Source organism: Mus caroli, unplaced genomic scaffold, assembly GCF_978045245.1.
Source record: "Mus caroli unplaced genomic scaffold, Mus_caroli_1 scaffold_4, whole genome shotgun sequence".
Lineage (NCBI taxonomy): Eukaryota > Metazoa > Chordata > Mammalia > Rodentia > Muridae > Mus > Mus caroli.
Genome location: NW_028227259.1, coordinates 108,493,376 through 108,503,039, shown reverse-complemented (window position 1 = coordinate 108,503,039; position 9,664 = coordinate 108,493,376).

Here is a 9,664-nt window from a genome sequence, read left to right as displayed (position 1 = left end):
TGACTGCTCTTGCAGAGGACTGGGGCTGAGTTTCCAGCACCCACTGGGTGTTCACAACTGCTGTTAACTCGAGTTCCAGGAGATCTGATGCTCTCTAACATTCCCCCCCTCCACACACACACAAGCATGCACATACACACACCTACAGACGGAGGGGAGAGGAAGAGACAGAGAAAGAGACAGAGAGGGAAGGAAGGGAGCAAAATAAAATAATTAATTAAATAAGACTTTCCTGGGGATGCGGCTCCATGAGTGTGACTAAAACACTTGCTATTCAAGTGTGAGGGCCTGAGTCAGATCCACAGCATCCATATCTATAACTGAAATGCTCCTATAGTGAGATGGGAGGGAAGTAGAGACAAGAGAATCCTGAAAGCTTGAGAGAGGCTACATGGTGAACACAGACACTGCCTGCCTCAAAGAAGGTAGAAGACAAAGAGCATCACCCCAGGTTGGTTCTTCATCACCACACATGGGCTGTGACACACACACACACAGAGAGAGAGAGAGAGAGAGAGAGAGAGAGAGAGAGACAGACAGACAGACAGACAGACAGACAGACAGAGAGAAAGGAAGGAAGGAAGGAAGAAAGAAAGAAAGAAAGAAAGAAAGGAAGGAAGGAAGGAAGGAAGGAAGGAAGGAAGGAAGAGAGAAAGAGAGAAAGAGAGAAAGAGAGAAAGAGAGAAAGAGAGAAAGAGAGAAAGAGAGAAAGAGAGAAAGAGAGAAAGAGAGAAAGAGAGAAAGAGAGAAAGAGAGAAAGAGAGAAAGAGAGAAAGAGAGAAAGAAGAGAGAAAGAGAGAAAGAGAGAAAGAGAGAAAGAGAGAAAGAGAGAAAGAAAGAAAGAAAGAAAGAAAGAAAGAAAGAAAGAAAGAAAGAAAGAAAGAAAGAAAGAAAGAAAGAAAGAAAGAAAGGGACACAGAGACAGAGAAATAGAGAGAGATGCAGTCATACAATTTTTATTAAAAATAGATTTTTTATACAATATGTTCTGATTACAGTTTCCCCTCCCTCAACCTTCTGAGTTTCTCCCCACCTCTTCTCCCATCCAGATCCACACCCTTTCTGTCTTTCCTTAGACAACAGACACTGAGAAGAAGGGGAGGGGTTGGAAGTGGGGGCAGCCATCAGGATGTAAAATAATGAATGAATGAATGAATAAATGAATAAATAAATAAATAAATGGAGAATAAGAGACATCTAAAGAATAGAATAAAGTCAAATTCAATGAAAATAAATAAACTGGAATAGGGCAAAACAAACAAACAGAAGAGAAAGAGCCAAAGAAAGAGCATAGGAAACAGAGATTCAGAGACAATCATGTTTGTACACACAGAAATCCCATAAAAACACGAAACTGGAAGCCATAATATATAAACAAAGGGCCTATAAAGTAAAATGAAAGAAAGAAAGAAAGAGAGAGAGAGAGAGAGAGAGAGAGAGAGAGAGAGAGGAAGGAAGGAAGGAAGGAAGGAAGGAAGGAAGGAAGGAAGGAAGGAAGGAAGGAAGGAAGGAAGGAAGAAGATAAATTTCCTGGCAAAATATTAACAGAGAAAAAACTCCAAAAACATCTTTGAGTTCATGTTGTGTTGTCCATTTCCTGCAGGGCATGGGGCAAACCCTTAAGAGTGGCTCCTATCACCAGTGAGACAGTTAGAGAGAACTTCATTTGTGAGTGGCTATGAGTTGGAGATAGTTCCCGGGTTAGGTATGGGGACCTGTGTCTCCTCCTTCTCCAGCACTTCAATTTCTTTTGGCTCAAAGCATGTACATATCTGACAACTCAGAAACAAGCGTCTCGAAGCTTATACACAACGAAATCTCTTACTTGAGACTGTCATGGTCTCATGAGACTGTGTCCCTGTGGGTGATGGTGGCGGACCTGTGCCTTCTTGCCATCTGTTTCTCGTTGTTGTGTTCTGGAGGACAAGGGCTGCCTCTATTGCAGTTGCTTTATGTGGAGACTGGGAAACCACATCTGTGGCTATTTACATGAGACTGGAAGTTCTCGTAGGATTTGACATCAGATGAACATTAGTGAGACACATCAATCGGTTCTATTCTTATACGATGATGGGGGAAACCTTGTTGGCTAACACACAATGCTATTTGTGGGTGATAGGCCCAAGAACAGAGAACATATTAGATCATTCTTCTTGGTGCAGTTCCTGTCTCAGAAGGTAAACTCCTGAATTTCTCTATCCTTCTAAATAGTCATTATTCAAAAATTATACAGAGATGAACAAAGTTGACATCTGTTTGATCTATTTACAGATTTCCCAGGTCCCTGTATTCCTTACAGTGCCATCAGTTCTTCCCTATTGGCTCTTTTTCTTTACCATTTCAATTTCAAGGCTCTTTTATAAAAGAAAACACAATCTTCTCACCATACGCATGCCTTCATATATACATACACATCCTATGTTTACATTGCATGTATATCCCCCAGATACATCCCTACCTAGATCTTCCTATATGGCTCTCTCCAAGTTTCCTGAGAGTTAGCATGTACTATAGTGGTTTGAATAAGAACTGTCCCTATGGGCTCGGTCATCTGAACACTTGGTTCCTAGTTGGTGCTGCTGTTTGGGGAAGATGTAGCCCTCCTGGAGGAAGTAGGTCACTAGCAGCAGGGTTTAATATTATAGACTGTTGCTCTATTTCTAGTTTGCTCTCTCTGCGTCTTACTTGCTCTTGAGGAAGGGAGGTCTCGGCTTCCCACTCTGGCTACCATGCTACTTCCTGTCTCCATAAGATGGCCACTTACCCCTCTGGAAGCAGAGATCAAAATAAACTCTTCCATAACTTGCCTTTGGGCATGGTGTTTTATCACAACAACAGAAAAATGACTAATGTAGCTGCTGATTCAATTTCTTTCCTGTCTGCTCACCTTTCAACTTGCCCCGAGGCAGCCTTTGCCTCATAGCTCCGGGAACTGGCTTCACCAAGGCCACTGACTTTTTAAACGCTGTGTTTTGCATGCATAGTGGAATGAACACTTTTCTGTCGAGTTCTTATGTGGTTTCTATGGTAACCTGAGGCCACCATTTCTCCTCTTTCTGACCCCATGGCATTGTGCTCAGGTTTCCTCTATCCCTTCTGCCTATGATTGCTAAGGTTCTCCTCTCGACCACCCTGGCTCTCCCTGCCATTTAGATTTGTGTGCTGGGGGCAGTCGGGGGGGGGGGGCGGGGCATCGGGGAATTCTGTGTCCATTTTCTCTTCTCATTCTGCACCCTCAGATTATCTATGAACTTTGGCACCATCCTTCAAGCCAATCGTGGATAGAGCTCCTTGGAAGATTCGACCGCCTCTTCCTCTGCACTCCTTTGCCCTGCTCTTCCTTATCTTTACTCGCCTGGATCCGTTCCTCTCACATGGTGTGGGGATGTCCCGCCATCAAGTCAACACCCTACAGACCTTGTTGTTGTCCACCCACCCCTGCTCTCTTACTTGAGACGTTATAGCCTCGCCTTGATAGGGGACCTCTTCACTGTTTTCCTTATGATCTGCTTTTCATGCCAGTCTAAAGAACCACGAAGATGTTTAGAGTCTGCGGAAATATCCCACTACCCCAGTGTTCTCAAAAAAACGTTTTAACATTTCAGAGTTGTGTAGAAGGGTGGTAGTCAACTGGCTTTGGTTCACAATTCACTCCACTCTCTCCATATCCGGTTCTTTCCCCTAAGCTACTCCGGCATACTCAGCCACTCCCATCCATCCCCTGGACTGAGATCTTTCCTTAAGACTCTGCAGATGCTGCTAACTGAGCTCAGCTCTGAGGGAGCGCCCGGCAGGAAGCCTGTCCTGCTGCACTGGATACCTCTGTGCATCTCTGTGGAGTACCCTATGATAGTATTGATCCTTCTCCAATGTGACTGTTTGCTTATTTTGTCCCCTCTAAGTAGGCTATGAGTTACTGAGAATGGACATGGAATCTAATCATTGTGTCTTCAGCCCAACACAGGGCACACATTCGGTAAACCTTGAAATAATCCCCAACGGTGAATAAATGAGAGACTGCCACAGTGTTCTCAACCAATTTTTCAGTATCATTTTGCTACAGCTCAAAATTTAATTTAATGTAGCGTTTCCCTGAGAAGAGACATTGAACACCAAGGAACCAGAGTGTTCGGGGGAACGCTACACTTGAGAGCCTCAGCATCTGTAATATCTGAGATGCTTTTGCATCTCTAAGACACAAACGTTCCCTGATGGACCGAGCAACATTGCTGTCTCTGAGGTTGTAAGGTCTGTTGGTACTGCTTTTTTGTTGTAAGAGATTGAACAAGGAATTCTGTGATTATCTGTTCCAATAGAGCCATATCATTATCCACAGTTGCTGCCTATAGTTTCAGTTATAGTTAGAGTATCAATAGACAAAATGAAAATTCTAAAAAGATACACTGCATAAGCTGTTGGTGGCACCCCATCCTGGGTGTCATGATGAAGACTCACACTGACTCCTTCCTTTGAGATATGGATTATCAATTTACCAACAATACTCATGCCAATGTTCGTTGGTCATGTAGAATTATCTCTACTGCAAGGTTCATTCTCTTACTACTCCAGGGCTTGTGTTCAACAAACTAAAACACATCAGCCTAAAGATATGTCACAGTGCCTATGGCATGGAATAGCATCGTTTCCTACAAACCTATAGAAGCTGTGTTTTGGAGTTAGATGACCTCAGGCCTTAGGTGATGATGTAATAGAACAAGGGGGCATGTTCCAGACCCAGCAAGCAGCAGAAACTGGCAGCTTTGGCCGTGTGGCTCTGGTTTTGGAATCAAGAAAAGAAGGAGACTACTGGGACAATTGATGCTGTTTAGATGGAGCTAAGAGATGAGTGGGGGTTAAGAACAGACCAGCATCACTGAGGTGAAATCTTTGGGGGAAGTGTTTTTTGAGAGCACAACAAAGCTGTGTTCTAGAGATAACAAAGGTTGTACCTTGTGCCGCAGCTGGACTTAGTAATGTATAAGAATCATGCAGGTAGGGCTGGAGAGACAGCCCAGTTGTGAAAGGCTAGGCTCACAACCAAAAATATAAGAATCATGCAGGTGGTACTGGATTTGAAGGCATGAAGGGGTCATGGAGAGCAGCTGAGGCTTGGCACCGTGGGAGGCCAGAGAAGGCCATTGGTGAAGGTGCAGCTTCAGTTGCAGTTGACAGCACAGGACTGAAGAGACCATGCCAAGAATCTGAGGCTTGGTACCATGAAGGGAGCCTATGAGGCTATTGGTGAAGCCTAGGTGCAGTGAAAGACTTCAGCAAATTCGAGATGCCAGTCCTGTGGGATGATCACCTAGAACAGGAGCAGCAGTGGGGTGGAGCCAACCAGAGCCTAGAGTACTACAGAGGGCAGAGCTGGAGACGTGACCCCAAGCTGTTTGTAGGAGCCCAGAAGATCGTGTGTGGATCCAGCACACTGAAACAAGAAACTGTAAAGTTGAAATTGCCTTGGCTACCCCAAGTTGTTAGAAGTGTCAGAGCAGTGGGATACCTGCAGAGGAAAGCTGCTAACAGGGAGTGAAAGCAGCCCAAGGGAACCAAGTTTACTGCCGCTAACACCAGATCTGCCACTGACAGCAGTCAGCAAGGATGAAAGGAATTGCAGATCTGAGGAGAGCACTTTGACATCGGACATGCAGACATAGTTTGGAGTTTGACCAGTTTGCTTTTGGTCTTGCTTTGGTCCAGTATTTTCTCACTATGACATTTGGGATGGTAATGTATATCCTGTGATGTTGGAAGTATGTGATCTGCTTTTTGATTTTGATTTCTTAAGGGATTATAGTTAATAGATTCCATGAATCTCAGAAGAGACTTTGAACTTTGAACTATTAACACTGTTGTGACTGTGACAGATGTTGGAGACTTTTAAATTTGGACTAACTGTATTTTGCACTATGCTACGGGTAGGTATAGCCCCCATAGACTCAAGTGTTTGAACAAGCCTAATGGGGTCAGGGAGTGGAATGTGGTGGTTTGAATATGCTTGACTTAGTGAGTGGCACTATTAGGAGATGTGGCCTTGTTGGAATAGGTGTGGACTTGTTGGAGGAAGTGTATCACTGTGGGAAGAGCTTTGAGACCCTTCTCCTAGCTGCTTGGAAGTCAGTCTCTTCTTTTGGCTCTCTGGATGAAGATGTAGAACTTTTGGCAACTCCAGAACCATATATGGACTTAAGTTTTTCATGACCACTATGCTTCAATATCCAGATCAAAATCTTGTGTCTTCAAGGCTCGAGATCTGGGTCAGAGGAGTGCCTCCATTTCTGGATTGTAGTTCATTCAAAATATAGTCAGGTTGACAACTGGGGATAGCCATTCTCATTTGCTTATTAGTTTAGTGTGTATTTAGTTTTTCCAATGTACCATTACATTATTTGTTCTAAACTCTGGGAATAACAGTGACAGATGTTTCCTCCATATGCTTTAGGTAGGGAGTTGATGCAAAAGGCAACACATGAACAAATGCGTGCATTAGTGCATGGGAAATGATAAGTGGGAAAGGGAAAGGACATACAGTGATTGAGTATAAGTAGAGGAGTCACCTACAGGCCTTTTAATGAATCTAAATTATAGTGGTGCTCACGTGTGCTTTCTTGAACTCTTGCTTAACTGTGTTCTTTCAGAATATGTTATGTAATTAAAAGCATTATTCATCTTAAGCGTTGAAAAGGAAAACTGAAAAATGAACATCCTTGTTAGCTTCAAGTGTCAGCTCAACACAGCCTGGTGCCACCTGAGAAGGGAGTCTCTCATCTGAGGACTTTCCCAGACCAGATTGGCCTGTGTCAGGTCTGTAAAGATTGTCTTGATTGTTGATTGACATAGGACAGCCCAGACCAGCATGTTCAGTTCTGTAGGCAGGTGGTCCTACACTGTATAAGAAAACTAGATAACTATGAACCTGAACGAGCCAGCAAGCAGCAGCCCTCCATGGCTTCTGCTCCAACTTCCTGGTTGAGTTCTTGCCCTCAATTCCCTCAAGAATGGACCATAACTTCTTAGACGAAGAAAGCTCCTCTTCCTTAAGTTGCTTTTCATTTGAGTGTTAACACAGGAACAGAGAGAATAAGAGGAGTATATTCTTGAAATTGTATTGTTTTTTGGCTGAGTAGACTTCTATTGCGTGTATGTAGCACATTTTCCCTACGTGCTCATCCGTTAAAGACATTTAGGCTCATCCTTTCTCCTGACTCTTATGACTATGCAGGCACCTCTCTTCTAAGACACAGTTATTTAGAAATAGACCCAAGTGTGCTATAGTTGGATCTTGTGGAAGTTTTATTTAGCCTTTTGGGAAGCCTCTACACAGATTTCCACCATGCCTGTGCCAGGATCCACCTCCACCAACAGTAACAGAGAGGGTCCCTTTACCTACAACCTCACGAGCATCTCTATCATTGGATGTTTTGATCGTTGCCATTCATATTGTGGTGAGAACGAACCTCAAAGCAGTTTTTATTTACATTTTTTCTAATGGTTAATGATATTGAACATTTTTAAGTGTTTAATAACCATTAATATATCTTTGTAAAAGAATTCTCTGTTTGGCTTCAAGACCACTTTTCTATTAAAGTTGCCAAGAAATTTGTGTCAAAGTTCTTTCTTTTGTGATTTACTGTGAGACAAAGGCCGAGTGACACAGGATGCATTTAGTGGCACACTCAGACAGGCTAGCCTTCCAAAAGACTACTAACTTCTTCCTCGTCCTGTAACTGTCCCAGTTAAGGAAAAAACTTTTAAAATACGCTTTCTGAAGTATAATACTGGTCCTCTCCTTGTGGGATAATTTCCTTTGACTCTCTTTATTTTCAATAAGAAACTTAATTAAGAAAAGGTTTCACTTGATCATTTGATCAGTTTGTGATGGGCCTGAAGGTTTCATGACTGTTTGCTTTGTTTTATTCAAAGACCTAATGTCCTTTTCTTGGGTCAGCACATTCTTTGGTGAATAAGAAATCTGTTCTCAGAAATCCTCTCAGGGATTCCACAGCCAACAAATATAGTCTTTAGTTACTAGCGGGGTTGTATTTTTGGTGTTTCCCGGGCTTCCCACCGCCTGGACCTTCTGCAACAACCCACAATAATAATAGTCTGTGACTCCATAACAAGTAAGTCCTGGCCAGCCTTTACTTAGGGTGTTGCTGTAATTTTGTAGAGCAGGGCTCGTTCTGTTGCATCAACAATAAAGATTATGATGTTGACAAGATGTATGGAGCCAGCTGGCCACGTAGTCAACATTTATTGGGGACTACATTGGCACTTCCTACTTGAAATGGCACAGTACAATTGTCAGGGATACCTCTGACCTCTCACATTCCATGAAAATTCCACAAGAGAACACACCCTCTTCATGTGGTGCACGTTGCTGTCATGATTCTTCTGTGATTTGGACATTCATAAAGATCTCCTGTGTAGAATTTTCTTGCCTTATGGGTTTTATTTCTTTTGGAATTTTTGAATTATCTGACTGTTCTGCACACATGCACTCCACACTTAAACATTTGATGGCTGACTGGATGACTAGTTCCTTAGAGTAGTGTCTCTCCCTACTACTAGGTATGAGGTCGTCTAATTAGACCAGTATATGAAGTAATGAGATAGGTCTGCCTATGCCCCACACCAAAGATGAAAATATCACTTATTTAGAATTAAACTTCAATACTTAAAAATATTATGATTCTTGGAGAATTTTTGAAATCAAAATGGTTATTTATACTTTTATACTCTAGGCACAGCCATATTGAAGGATAAAGGGCAAAAAGGCATGTCTCTGCTCAGTGGTTAATAGCTCACTATAAATAGTTTGTAATTATGGAATAAACTAATGATGACTTAAATCCTAGGTCAGCATCAGAAATGAATTGGGTTGAGTGAGAAATTTGATGGCTCTGGAAATCCTGGACTTTAGTCCATCACTATCAAAGGTTCCAAAAGTGTTCACTTTGACCTGATGTCTGGCAAGTTCTCTGTATTGGAAGAATAAGATTCTCTACACTTGAAATACATATATATATTCAAGTATGGCATTGAAATATCTAAAAATGTGGCTATAGTAATTCGTTGATAGAAGATTTTAAATTTTATAATAGTCAAACTAGACCAAATTAAGTATTCTATAGTGTAAGGATGATAATCCAATGATGAAGAGTTACACTAAACAACATATTAAAATGTTAAGACACTTGACTTGATTCTACAAAGTCATAAAACATTTATAATATATGGGTGTCCTTATTTTTCTTCCAGTCTTATGGGCTGGCATTGGGAGATGTCCTCCCTTGGTCTTGTGGCTTTACATCAAGGGTGGGGGTCAAGGGATCTGCCTACAATTTCAGGCTGATTCAAAACCAGGGCTAAGTGCTCCTTGTAATTATGTGTTCCTGTAATAGCTCAGAATCTGCTCCGTGTTCATGGTCCTTCTTTCCTAAGGTAAATGAGAAGCATCCTGGCTTCTGTTGGCCCTGCTGTATTAAACAGTGAGAAGCCACAGGCCATGAGAAGCCAGAATTGGTCTTTGTGGTAGAAGGAGTGTTGACCGCCATGAGAGAGAAGTTTCCTATGGATTTTGATGTTTGAAAACTGGAAGCAAATTCTATGCAACATCCAAGTGAAGCCTTATAAAGAAATAGGTCATCTGAGAAAAATTAAA